We start from the raw sequence: 14,360 nt of genomic DNA, 5'->3' as shown, positions 1-14,360 counted from the left end.
TCATTGCTAAGCTGTTCCAGCAAATTTTAGGCATCTAACTAGAAGCAAATTCCTTCTCTTCATATTTAACAACTAAAGAAGTCACTGGTGTCTGCAGCAGCAGTAAACCCACAGTCAAATTTCCATTTCACACACCTACCTACTGTTCTTACAAGCGTAACATCCAGGATTCCTAAAGTCAAAAGATAAGACAGTTTACTTTTCAGTTGTATTTTGTGCGCTTTACAAATGTTTCTGCAAAGTCAGTACTGCTGTTTCCAACCTTTGTGCACCTCTCTCCACACAGACGATATAGAATTACAAAAATTGAATGAGGAAAAAGCAACTTCAAAAAACAAAGGGTCAGAAGAACGTGGGCAAGATTAGCAACCAAAATTCAGATGCATTTCCCAGTCTCCAATCCATCTGGCACAAATTTACATCGTTCTTTATCTTTCATGTAATCAGGAAAGCATTCCACTCAGATATTTGGCTATCACAACATAATATTCTACATTCAAATTAGGAATTGTTAACACCCCCTCTCTGAGAAAAGCTTTTTGCAAGCGCCGCAATTGAGACATCGATTTGTCTCAAAATAGCCAGAATGCCTCAAAACAGGCCAAACAACACTGACATGTAAAACAATTCCTGGAAAAAAGGCTGCAATTCGATTATGCCCACATCACACATTCCATTAAAGAAGCCTCTCTCGGGTTTATGGGTGTATTTCTGTGATAACCTGAAACCTTTCAGATGGACTCTGGTAAGAGACAGCTGCCTGGCATAAAAACACTCCCTGCAGGATGATGTATGATGGCTTAGTGGATTAGCATGTTAAAAGCATAATCTCTTTCGACACAGCTATTTTTAAGCTGTTAAAAAAATACAAAATATTAATTCTGTTTTTCAACAAACATATCTTTTGATCTGCTGAGTCAGAGGTGTTATGCATAATCATCTCAGCAGGAGTACAAGGCGACGTGTGTTCATTTGAAGGAAAAATATGAGCCCGATTCTGAGCAAATAATAGTAACAGAATTACAGAGCAGAATTTGATTACGAGCAAATAAACCAGAGGGAAACAGTAATTCTGACAAAGCAAAATGCTCTTATTCTTAGGAACACTCCACAGCACTAGAAAGAGAAGTCCAAAGCCATGTAATGTTTACGCTCATGTTTTGAAAAATACACTCTCACCACTGGACTAAAATCCCAGGTGTGACCATATGATACTGACTTCAGTAATATCTCACGTTTAATTCCAAACTCTAAGACCCAGAGCCAAGAAATTCAAGAACCTCAGAAAGCACAGGACCATATGCTAGCTGAGTGTAGAGCAGCTTTGGTTTGTACAGCTCCCACAAATAAGGGCAGAGCTCTGAAGACCTGTGCATCTTGGTGTCTAACCTCTCCACATCAGAAAAATGTTGTGGATGTATACAGATACATCTTTTTTCCTATCAAGTTCTGATGGTTTTGTTACAAAAAAACATATTCCTCCATGCATACATCATATATTGTTTTTTATAAATCTACCATTATGACACACATTCTCTTACTGAGGGCTTCAAACTATCACTGAATGAAACCCAATGACATCTGTACATTATCTACTTGGTTAAAAAAATACCATCAGATTACTCCAGTAGTTATTTTTCTTTGCTTTCAATACAGTTAACGCTTTCCCAAGATTTTTATCAGAAGGATTTTTGTCCTTTTCACACACTCTAATTTCATATGCGGTTACACATACTTGCTCTTTCAGGACAGCAGATTTGTAAAAGTTATCCTAAAGTGTCCATTTCTGATACTGTGGGAAAAACAGGGAAGTGTGAGTGAGCGAAGGATCTTATTCCAGAGATTCATTTATTTGTAAAAGCCAGAGTAAAGCGGCTCCCTGTTCACACTGTAGAAAGAGACTGTTCCTTCACTGCAAGTCCGCTCCTCCCAAATTCAGGACATTGCAGTGCCATCATTAAGCAGCATCCCCTGCTGAGAAGCACATGACTCTACTGTTCCATAATGTACCCTGAATGACCACCGGTTTCCAAATGATGCTTAAATAAATACTAACTTTAACCTATAAAATTCTGAACAGCTTGATTCTTGGCAACCTGAAAGATCATCCCTTTTCACGAATGCCACCTGAAACAATCTCAAATGCATGTTGTAATAATAATAAAAATGATGGGAAAACACCATTAGCTCCCTGAGAAGCATGTCAACTTTAACATAAATCTCTTGTCCTGCAGTGGGCTCAAACAGGCTTATGCAGACAATACAGTTTCTACTGCATGTTAATCAATGATGCAGCTAGAATGAGAAAAACGGAAATCAAGATATTCAGAGACAATGAAGTAGAGGTTGAATATCTTGGGAGACTGCTGTGAAGAAGAGTTGTCAGCATTCAACTGTGTTTTAAGCTCCACCAGAGGAATCTGGGACATGAGTTTTTATGGACTTTTTGTTCAACTTCATTTACTTTGATTTATAGCAAAGCGCTGCTGAAGAGGCCAAGGAACCATGCAAATAAATCTGGTCGGAATCAGAAGGAAAAAAGTTTCCCTCTTCCATCTTCAAACTGTGTAGTTCAGAAATTATCATTTAATAACTTTGCCAACCACTGTAATATACTTCTCAAAAAAAAAAAAAAAAAAAAAAACAGGAAGAAATAGACTTCTTAAACAACTGAAGAATGCAACAGGTGGGAAGAAAAAGAACAATTTTTTGCCTCCACAGAACCAGTCTGAACACCCACCATAAGGAGGCAGAACAGCTGAAGCTCTACACCTGGCTTTGACTGCATACTCTCTCAGCTATTCCCCCAAACATGAAATCCTATAATGAATTTACAACGTTCCTAAACAACAGACCATCCATAAGAGATCTCCATCCATGAGACCTCTTACATTTCTTACAAAGGCCTAAGTTACAAAAAGGCTGGATACGTACATTTTACACGTACCAAAGATACATTTCTTAGCAACAAAAATGGTGGCAAGTTTTTATTCGTATTTGGGGAAGAATTAAGGCATGAGTTAAGCTCCATCTTCTCCACACTACAAGTCTTCTTACCTCAATGAAACAAGTATCATTTAAATACCACTACACAACAGTTTCAGAGTACTTGCAAACTGATAGCTAATTTCTGCCACCTTTAAGGTCTTTCGTTAACCTATCTACTGAAAACCTTTATGATAAAACCACCGCAGGATATCAAACTGCTGCCTTTCTGATAAAGCCTGGAAGCCTAGAAGGAAAGATTATTTTATCTTCAAGAACAGTTTAACAACTAAAACTATATGAGGAATAGCCCCAAAGAGAGGTTCATGACATCTCCAAAGTCTTTGAGAGTTTGCTCTGAGAAGGGAGGCTTTCTAAGGCTTCGTTCCTGATGAAAACTTTACACACACTGGGAAAAGTAAAACCTGCGCACTACTGAAGCACTTCCTGAGACAAAACCTTTCGGGTCCATCTAACAACAAACTCTGGAATTCACCTCATGATAGCCAAACATATTACGAGTTTCAAGGTTGCAACTTGACTGTACCACTGAAACCATGAATTCATAGGACTCAAATATTTATTGAGACTGAGGGCCAGCAATTCCAGCCATCAGAAACCCTTCTTGACTACATCTCCCTTTTCACTTGGGGCTTGAGGAAGGATCCTCACATTCAGTGTCTTTACTAGGCTAACAACTACAGAAAAATTGAAATTAACAATGCATGCTCAACCTCCCCAACCTGAAGCACCCTTCTGCTCCAATCAAATGAACCACTAATCAACACAGTTAAAGCTTCTTAAACACACTTCTTTCAGTACAAATATTTCAGTACTGCGAAGATACGAAGTTTGTTTTACAGGAGGCACAGATAAAAACTGTACTAGAAACTGAAATTATTGCTCAAGGCAGACTTAACTTTCTTGTCTTCAAATATTCTGAACTGGTCACGTTCTCAAAGGTGAAATAACATCACACTGCAGGGGATACCTCTATAAACAGCATTTTTCAAAGAAACTGACTTCAGAGCTTCCCATTTCTGAAAGCATGATCTAGATTTCTGTTTGCCTCCTATGATTCACGCTAGGAGCATGTTTGAGCATTTCTTGTGATACCATTCATCACCAATTTGATTAGTGCTACAAGGCTGCAGAACTGGGCATCTCTTCCTCACAGGTCACTTCAACATTCATTCAGACTGGGGCTACCCTCATCATTCAAATACCACTATGATTAAGTTTTCCACAGCGTTCTAAACCTCAGTATTTACACTTGTAGCATCACCAGCATAAGTTAATTTTGCAGCCCTCATCAGCACTACTTTTGTAATACAAAAATGACAGATATCAACACTTTGAGACACAGATTCATTTCAGGAGAATGAAAGGGTTTAAAACAAATGAAAGAACTGGATTTTGAAACCAAAAGGAAAGGATATGCTTGCATAGGTAAGACAAAACCTCTTTAAAACGTTACAACTGGGAAACATACATTTTACAAGTAATGAGAAATTAAACTAGTTTGATATAAATATTTCATATATACTTTTTAAAGCTATTTCAACACATATTAAAAACAGCCTGAATAATTGGGATAATTAATATATTATGATTCTCAGTAACTTTTTAAGTAACAAATAATGTAACTTTGTTATTTAGGAATGGAACTGATTTCATTGTACTGGTATGCTTATAACCATACTTAAACACCATTTAAAATAGCATGTAGCAACACCATCCTTTGGCATACGCAATAATATTTTTATTACTTTTTCTGAAACTGATTAAAATATAGCCATAAGCTATATGTTTGTGCTGGAGTATAATTGGAAGTGGTTTAGACTAAACACAATCCCAGTATTCAGAAGAATCAAAGAAAACTGTCAAGTAACAGAGGGGAAAAAAAAAATCTAGATTCAAATTAACTGGCATCTATTGTGATCAACTATGCCGAGGCTCTTCCCTAAGCTATGAGGCTCACAGCTTCTTAGCATCCTAGATGAAACAAATTGTGCTTGCATTGACCACAATAACTTCCAGAGAATAAAATAAGCTTGAACAACGTCTACATTTGGCTCTTAAGCAAAGTACAGAACCCCACCAGGATTTTACATTGGTTTTATTTCAGTTTAACACTCATTCTGCTTACAATAATTGCGAGGGCAAGAGCACCAGCAAGTGATAATGTATAATTAACACCAGAAACGTACACCTTTGCAGTATATCATTTTATGAAAACATCAAAATAGCAGCAGGCAATTTCTAGTTTTACGTATTTATATCTCATCTGTACCTCAACGTGACAAATACAGACCGACTGTGAAGCTGTGAATGCAGGCAGCTGTACAAAATGGACAATTAGTACAAATGAAAATTCCACACATGACAGTAAGAGTTTGAAGAAAATTAACATTTACAAACTCGTAAACGTTTTATTGCTAACTATACAGCCTTGATTGAAATTTAATAGTAAGCTGCCAGAATCTTTCCTTCTGGTCTTTTTTTTTTTTTTTTTTTTTGGTAATAAGATCACTGGTTTCTTTCAAAAAATGTCTCTTTTCAATAAAAAATTCCTCTATTACAACTGATTCAAAAGACATGACATTCCTCCCTACCAGCCAGATGTTTCCTTCAAATATGTGTGCCTGTATATGAAATACGTATGTAACGCCACACAACAGCCTGATGGGAAGTGACAAGCACTTGCTCCAGTAACATCCCATTTGCATAGAGGGTTTTTCTGCTGTTCAAACATTTAGTGTAATGAGATCTCATTAATTCAGAATCAGATGACTTGCAGGGCTTTTTCAAGTACTCAGGCACTAGTAAATCTGATATCCTGTAGTATACAAATACATACTCAATGAGTGAAGAGGGAAGATAAGCTTTCTGACATTCTCCTTGCTGTTTGATACATGCACGAGACAAAACCAACCATCTACACCTTGATTCTTGAGGAATACTTCAGATTTGGCACTCTCACCAGTGTAACGTGACCACAGCCACAGAGAAGACTGCAGGGTGAAATTAGTGCCAGTGTCAGGCTGGCAGGTAAATTACCTGTACAGTATGTAGCAAAGTTACAGACTGTGTGCAACACACACGGTTAAATGATAGGAAATAAAGCACTCTTTAGAGAGGGATGGAGGAAATTATTATTATTAGTTATCTTAACTTCAGTTAAAAAAAAAAAAAAAAAAAAAACTAAAAAAAAACCACTTTGACAAATAATTCCCTTTAAACACTTTCTAATCTGATTTCTAGGGATATTTTCCTCTGAGAGAGGAATTTAGCACATTAAGTGCAAAAGAAGATTATAACAATTCAGTTTACTGTAACAGACACTTCTTGCATTTTTCCAAGTTCCATTACACCGTTATTTCTTAATTGCATTTGATGGCAATTCTAGGTTTTACTTTCCTGATTCCAATTTGGGTCCTCAAAACTGATTGGAGCTATTTTAACTCAGAGTTTTGAGTTACTGCTCTGTGGATTATAGCCACACTTGTCTATAATGACTTGTTTTATCTATGTTACTTTTGAGTTTTACATTAGTTCAGTCCTGGATATCTATCTATCTATCTATTTATTTTTTATTTTATTTCCCCCATTTTCTTGCCTTTAAACAAACAAAGAAAAAAGAATTCTCCACATCAGGATACATTCTGCTCTCTTCTGGCCCTTACAAGCCTGCAAAGCTGCCAGGGCTGAGCATGTGCAACCGAGCCCATCAGTCTGCCCATAGTTTTTGATGTATTTGACAAAGTATCTCTACACTCTGAACAGTCAGTGAGTTAGAAAATGAACAGAAGTTACAACAAAGAAGGCTAGCATATGAATGGATTTATTCCTTCAATACAAGAAGAAATATTTCAGTTTCCCCACTCTTCACTGTCAACTCTGTACATATGCTGTCTTCTCAACTCACTGACACACACTGCAATGCCATGACCCTAAAACAACCATTTATAAGACACACAGAGTCCATTTTAATGCTAACAATTTTAATATATTCTGTGAGAAGGCCCCATCACTTATAACTTACAACTTTTCTCCTAAAGCATGTTATCTCTTGTAAAAAAATCTTTTAAACACAATTCTGTTAATTTCGGCTAATTCATCCCTATAAGACAACACCAAGGAAACACTGACACTGAAGTAGACAAGAAATACTTCAGCAAGCCTGTTTAAATCAAATTCAGCTCACAGTAATGGTCACTGGTTGTATTTAGCCTTAGGTTCTTAGAGCTCTGCATACACTTTGAATTTTTCACATTTGATGTTCGGTGGAAAACGGTTCACCTAAAATTCATTAGTAATTGCCACCTACTCTATTGCAGGCAGTGGGCTACTATGTTCCTTGGAAAATTAAAAATAAAATATAGGCAGCTGCACAAATGATTCTGTCGAGGGCTAATCAATATGTTTTACATTCGAGTTACAAGTTTGCACAATTTAGAAAAATCAATATAAATTTAATTAAATTCTAGATGTGATTTTTTGATTCGCAGGAAAGACACACAATTCCTTATCATCAAAATCCTCAGATGAATGCAAGAAAAAAATCCCTGACACTTCAGAAATTTAAACATTTTACATTTGTTCAACAGAAAATGCTACCTCGCTCTCATATTCAGATTATTTTTGAACAGTTTTTTAAGGCTACCTAAACATCTGGTAGCTGGATAAAGATGCTCAGCAGCTCAGCAGACAGATCCTGCACCTTTCCTTCAAGTGCCATGCAAGCTAAAGCCTCACTAGTTGCAGGTAGCTGCATTCCTCCTCCCTGAAGCAAGCACTCTGTCCCTGTGCTGGAGGTGGCTGCTAGCTCCTTTTAGCTCTACACTGCATTGAGAATGGGCTCAGTGCTGTAACATACTTCACATTTTCCAGAATATTTTCCCTAGGCAAACAGATAAACTTGTTTAAGAACCCTCCCTAGAGGTGTTTGCCTGCTCACAGGTACCAGTTTTAAATACACCAGAGGTTACTGATGAATTGCAGAAACTTTGTTTTAGACCGAAATAAAACATCCCTTTTAACAAAACAACCTGAAACAGTTAAAAATAGTAGTTTATTTAGGGCAGGAGTAGTGCCCTCTTTAAGCCCTTACTTTTAAAACACATGCACTGCCCTGAAAGGAGGGGACTGAAGGGCACCATTTTGACTGCCTATGTGCGCAGATGGACGACCATTAGGAGTGGCTGCACCTGGGAAATAGGGGCTTTTGGAATTCCACACACTCTCACAAAGTTTTTTAATTTAAATCTCAATGTTCTACATTGGAAAACTCATTTTTCAGGATTATTACTACGTAAAATGTACGCATCAAGAATTACACTTGAACCAAGCACTCAAGAAAAGTTCAATACGTGTCAGTTCAGATTCCCGTATTTGCTGTACTGTTGTAGAATACTGAAGTTAATAACTTTTAAACATCAGTGAATAGGATTGATAAATATCTCAGTAGGTCTTCAATACACTTCCAACTCCCCACTTTACCAGCAGGAACTTGGGTAGTTTTACCAACAACTGCCCCACAGTTTTGGTTTCTCTGGGTGTTTTAATTTCAAAAAATCATGAAAAAACATAGCAAAATCATATATAACCAAAGCAACGTGTAACAGAGAAGATTAGCTCAACTCTTAGAAGTAAGGAAGCTTGGAAAATTATTTCTGTTTTTATTACACACCGCATCATCCCTGCAAGAATTCAGTTTTCTACAAAAAGAGAGTAATTCTATTCGTAAGAAACAATCCTAAGCAGCATTTATCTACTTCTATTGTCCTCATCATCTGGATTATAGCTTAAAAGCAAATCCATTTCAGAAGAGCATCAAATTCTGTGAGAACACCCTTCCTCCTCCCTATGTCCTGAGTTTTCTGCTATAGTTGGATACACTGAATTTACTTTGTAATGCACAGCTGTAGGTCAAGAGCCATCCCCCACAACATGTGTTTCTTTCCTATTGTTAGGATGGACGCCCCTACCTATCCTCAGCATCACCAAATTGATCATTCAGAAGCTCTGAAGGAGGTGAAAGGGCTGTAACATATTTAATGCTTCGCACTCACTGTCACAGATGTGCTGTTTTAAGAGCTCTTAAATACTGCTCTCAGCACCACCAACCAGTTCCCTGCAGTTGGTTCTGTGCAGCCACTGCTCCCTACCATGGTACATTAAAAATAACCAAACACCAACATGCAGTGTACTGCTATTAATTTATCAGCTTTCTACAAATTTCAGGACAAAATACCTTCACAGTCTGTAAAAAGAAGAGATCAGTGTAAAAAAAAAAAAGAAAAAAAAAAAAAAAAAAAAAAAAAAGGGGTTTGGGAAGGAATTTTGAAGCATGAATTCTTGCTAACAACAAAAAAGATCTCTCATCCCCAAAAGACAGTTATGGAAATATGTTCAGTGTCATTCCTTTACACAAACTGATTAATCTTCCTTCCCTAATGAGCTCCTTTTCAAGCCTAGGAGTAACTGATGTGATTTAATTTTCACAAGTGTGACTCAGTGGAAAACTTGGAGCTTTCTTCCAAAATCTCCAACCACAAGGCTGCCCCAGTCAACAGCCACTGTACAACAGCTCTTTGGTCACACTTGCAGGGAAGGTACGGACCATTTGCGAACACATGCTATCAAACACAAAGGGCTGCCACAACTGATATTCAAATTCCAGAGGTTCAAAGCAAACATTTGCTCCAGCAGCCTCCCTACAAGCTGAGTGCACCATCTTCCCTCTCCAAAACTCCATACCTGTGTTCCATTTCTAACCTGGAAGCAAACACAGTCCGCAAAAACAAAGCACGTGCAAAGGAAACGCTGTAACTCCTCGCAAAGATATCGAATCGCCATGCTCAGAGGAGACTAATTTTCTTAAAACAGCTTGTTTTCCTGAAAATCACAATCCATAGGAGATCATCCAAAGAAGCAGAGCGTTTCACACTGTGACAGTTCAACATTTTCAAGTTAAAAATCAAGTGAAAAACCGTACCATCCCGAACGGATGCGAAAAGTACGCATGCACACACAGATGCGTACGTATCCCATGAAACTAGACCTCGGTTAGGATGATTTTTCCTTTTCTTAGACAAAGCCAGAGGCGATTCTCCCAAGTGATGTTGTTACACAGCCAAGGTGTACTTGTAAAAAAAATAAAAAAAAAAAAAGCCCCTCGTTCGGCCAATTAAAACCTACAGTTATTTGCACCATTCTCAAAACCTTTTGGAACTGCTCAGAAGGTTTAAGCGCACAACAAGGGCCGCAACGCTGTTCAACAAACTCAAGTGTTCCCAGTAACACTGAACTTATTTACAGTAAAAATAATGCACTTTGCAACTCCTACAAAAGAGCCACGAAACCGCACTGCGCACATAGGGTCTCCTCCCAGGGAGCTCACAGGTAGCACAGCAAGGTCAGGTTTTAATGTAACAACATGGGACTCCTCCATTCCTGCAACACCCACTCCAGAAAGAGCTCTCCAAAACACAGCCTTCTCATGAACACATCAAGAAAAACCTCGTGACGCACAACAGAATGGCTTCGATCCGAACGAATCTGAGCATTTCCCCCTGTTATCTACAGCTAATTTTTCAGACCAGGGCTGATTTGATACCTTTCCATTAAAAAAAAAAACAACCAACGAACCACCCGCCTGCCATAGGCAGAGGCGCTGAGAACCATAGGAAAAGAGAAGCTGTCTCTTTAAAATGCCCTGATCCCACGTGGAACCAACATCAGCAGCACTTTCGCATTAACTTCAACGTGAGGCGAGATGAGGCATCCTCATTTCACATAAACACAACGAGGGGAGCGCAGAACGCCCGCCTGGTGGGACGCAGACAGGTGAAGGGACGTGGCAGGCAGGGCAGCAGGCAGAGCAGGAGGGGTGCCTGCCTGGAGCACCGAGCCTTCCCCGTGGAGCATTACCTCAGCCCCACACCGCTCCGCAGGATCCAGTTTAAAGAGAGGAGGGAGCCACCAGGAAAACTCGAGATTGAAAGGCAACGAAAACGCACTTCATAAACCGGAAAGGTTTACACTTTGCCTCACACATCCTAATTAGATCAGGAAAGTGACACTACAAAGGCACTGCATTCCGGTCCGAAAAAAAAAAAATAATAAAAAGGACAGAAAAAGAAGGCAGAGAAAAGGAGAGGAGCCCCCACCTCCAAACTCCCCCCCAAACACCCGAAAAGCATTAAAAAGGGAAGTTATCCAGCAGCACATGCAGCATTTATCTTATCTGGGATCGCTGCGCATTGCCCCAAAGTTGTGCACTTTCTGCACTCCCATCTCCCCCTACCTCTGCCTCCCGAAAGGGATTTTCACGTTTCCCCATTGTCGGTGGCGAGTGAGAGGAGGCTTTTGCCTTCCCAAAGAATTCATCAACAAAAAAAAAAAATAATAAATATTAACTCCTTGCTCCCTGAAACCCGAAAACGGCCTCGGGAAGCCCGGGGTTTTATCCTGTCACCTCGAGGGGGAAAAGGAGGAGCAGCCCCGATTTTTAGGTATTTTTTGGCATTTTTTTCTGATTTTTATTTTGTTATATGCCTCAGTTCTCCCTCCATTTTGGTTGTTTATGATACTGACAACAAGCTGTCCCTGCTCTCTCTCTCTCTCTCTCCGGATCTCTCCTGCTTTCAGTTAGCGATCCCCCTCCCCAGCGCAGCCCGGCTCGGCGCTCCTCGGCTCCGCACTGTGCTCCCAACACACGCCGATGGGGCAGGGGAAGGCTCCCGGGCCACCCGGAGGGGGAGAGCGGGCAAATTCGTTGCTTTACCCCGGAAAAAAAACCCACTTTTGTCCAAAAAACCGAGGGGAAGGGGGGGCGAGCGCCCCAAAGTCGCTCCGGATTCCCCCCAAAGCGGCGGCCGCCGGGGCCGGGGGACCCCCTCCGGGTAGCCGGGTCCGCGGGGGAAATTTCTGTGCGAAATTCGGCCGCTTTGAGGCGGGGGGCGAATTTATATTAATTTTTTCCCTCATTTTTCGGCACCGCCGCCTCTAATGTCTTCCGCTCCCTCTCGCCGCTCTCGCCGCTGTCACTGCCTTCGCAGCACAGGCTCCGCTCGGGCGAGGAGGGGAGGGGGCGGCCGCGCAGCTCCCGCTCCTGCCCCGGCCCCGGCCCCGGCGGGGGTCTGCGCCGGGCACCCCGCGCCCTCCCTCCCTCCCTCCCGCCGGCCCCGGGCAGCGCGCTGCCTCGCCCGCTCTCTCGCGAACCACCAGAGCGCCGCGGGGAGGGAGGGGAGGAGTGGAGGAAACTCCTGAGAGAGGTTTTGCCGAAAATCATCGCTTTCTCCCTCCGAGGGAGGAGGGCGGGGGGCAGCGCTCGCCTCCCCTTCCCTGTTTTTCCCCCCTCCGGGGCGAGGGGGGGGGGGGGGTCCGGCGCGGGGCGGTGGGGGCTGAGGGCGGCGGGGGGAGAAGGATGGACGCGGGGATGATTAACACCAACTTTTCCTCGCTGCTCGCCGCTCCTCGCTCCTCTCCCCCCTCCTTCTCCTCCTCCCCCTTCATAATTTAAATAACCCTGATATTTCCCTGCTAAACCCCGGCGCTTGCCCCCCAAACCCGCAGCAGACTCACCGCGGGAGCCTCAGCATCCCCTCTGCGCCCCGTTTCCACCCTTTACAGTGTTCTCCGATTTTTCTGTAATTTTTTCCCCATATTTCGGGCTGGACGCGGCGGGCCTGGAAATTGTTTGCTTTCCCGTCCTTCCAGCAGCCATTGTAGTGTATGCGCTGCGGTGCAGCCCAGCCTGCCGCACACGCCGCGCCCACACCGCCCGCCGCCCACACGCACCGCGGGTTGGACGCCTCCCCCCGTCACTCAGCGCCGCGGCCGCGCCCCGCCGCCGGCGCCTGCGGCCCGCGCCGCCCGCTCCGTTGGTGGAAGGAGGCGCCGCTCAAGACCGGGGCGGGCCCGCCGCCGCCGCCATTGGCCGTCCGACCCCGCCACTCAGCGCCGCCGGGGCGTGGGCGGCGGCGGCGCTGGGCCGGGGGGAGCCGCGAGGCCGGGAGCGGGGTAGGCTGCGCCCGTACTTAAGCGCTCTGCCCGAGCCGCTGACGTCTTTCGAATTGGAGACGGGGCCGTTCCCCTCCCGCCTCGGGCTCCCGCGGACGCGGCCGGGAACGGAGGTGAGTGCCGCCGGCGGGCCGGGCGCCCGCCGCCCGTTCTCGGGGGCTCGCTCGTTTCCGCGGGCGACGGCCGAGCGGCGCCGGGGCCGGACGGACAGCGGTGGGGCCGGGTGCGGCGCTCCGGCGGCAGGTGGGGCCGGGGCTGTCCGCGGGGCGGAGGGAGCGGGGCGCCGTGCTGCGGCCCTACAGCCCTGCCGCCGTTCGGGCCCCGCCGCCACCCGCGCCCTCGGCGCCGGCCCGGGCCGCGGCCCTGCGGCTCCCTGTAGCCTCCCGCCCGGTGTTAAGGCGATCAGGGCTGCGGTCTTTGTGTGCGAGCTTCGCCCCGCGGCTTGCCGCTTAATAGCTGCGCCGCGTGCGTTTAAGAAAATAGCGCGGAGCCCATGGGGAAATATGCCGGTGGGTTTATGGGCTGACAGAGCCTCGGGGTTAAGGAGCAGCGGCGACAAGCAGCTTTCTGCCTGGCGTGGCTCGTGACTGCCGGTGTGCTAGAACGTAAGAGCCCGGCGCAGGAGCTGCTGGCGGTGGCTGTGCTCGGGGCCGCAGCTCGCGTGTAGCAGGGGATGGCGGTGTGGGGTGGCTTCCTGCCCGGCTGCCGCTTCGGGCAGAGGCGGCGTTCCGGTGTGACCCGCCTGCCCTTCTCGGCTGAGAGCGCTTTGGAGATGTTGAGAGGCGTACGTGCCGAGGAGCCCGACCTGAGTGCTTGTGAAGTGGGTACGGTGCGCTCCGCTGCCCGGTGCGGAGGTGGGTTCCGGCGGTGTGGTCAAAACGAACGTGGTGATAACGGTCTGGGTAGCGAGCAGTGATGTCGGTGTGTCTGGGGCTAACAGTTATTCTTCCAGAGGAGTTCTAAGCTGAAGTCAGTCTGACTCCAAACACTTTCAGACGTACTTGTTTTGGTAATGCTCACAGTGGGATGGTGATGCTGTCCTACATGTGTGTGGTTCCATTTCAGTCAGAAGTTTCTCACCCAAATCCTTTTGCGCTCACGAAAGTTAGCATTTACCTAGCTTGTTAAGGCACCTCAAACCTTGGGCAGTTCTTTAGGGAAAGCTGAAGCTCCTGATGCTGTTTTCTAAAACAGCAGACACTGCCATGTGGAGTAAGGAAATAATTCAAGTACCTTGTGAATATAGTTTCATAGGGGATGGAAATCTAAGGCTTGTTCACATGGAATAGTTTTCTTCTTCACCAAGAACCTTCATCTAAAATACTACATGAGTTCATTAGAGTGTT

General features: G+C 44.0%; 2 protein-coding genes across 18 annotated transcripts in view; one reads left to right on the top strand and one right to left on the bottom strand.

Moving 5' to 3' along the window:
- PLAG1 (PLAG1 zinc finger) overlaps positions 1 to 12,737 on the bottom strand; it is a 55,868-nt gene extending 43,131 nt beyond the window's left edge. For all 8 annotated transcript variants that reach the window (XR_006171369.1, XR_006171374.1, XR_006171368.1 and 5 more), the window contains exon 1: positions 12,577 to 12,737. The gene's annotated coding sequence lies outside the window, so the exon portion shown is untranslated. The remainder of the gene's footprint in view (positions 1 to 12,576) is intronic.
- Positions 12,738 to 12,994: 257 nt separating this feature from the next.
- CHCHD7 (coiled-coil-helix-coiled-coil-helix domain containing 7) overlaps positions 12,995 to 14,360 on the top strand; it is a 34,243-nt gene continuing 32,877 nt past the window's right edge. For all 10 annotated transcript variants that reach the window (XR_006171378.1, XR_006171379.1, XR_006171382.1 and 7 more), the window contains exon 1: positions 12,995 to 13,127. The gene's annotated coding sequence lies outside the window, so the exon portion shown is untranslated. The remainder of the gene's footprint in view (positions 13,128 to 14,360) is intronic.

This window comes from Centrocercus urophasianus, unplaced genomic scaffold (genome assembly GCF_019232065.1).
Source record: "Centrocercus urophasianus isolate 14NV4802_14NV808 unplaced genomic scaffold, USGS_Curo_1.0 seq_11, whole genome shotgun sequence".
NCBI classification, from domain to species: domain Eukaryota; kingdom Metazoa; phylum Chordata; class Aves; order Galliformes; family Phasianidae; genus Centrocercus; species Centrocercus urophasianus.
Note: the sequence above shows the minus strand (reverse complement) of the source record. Positions and strands in the feature narration are given on the sequence as shown.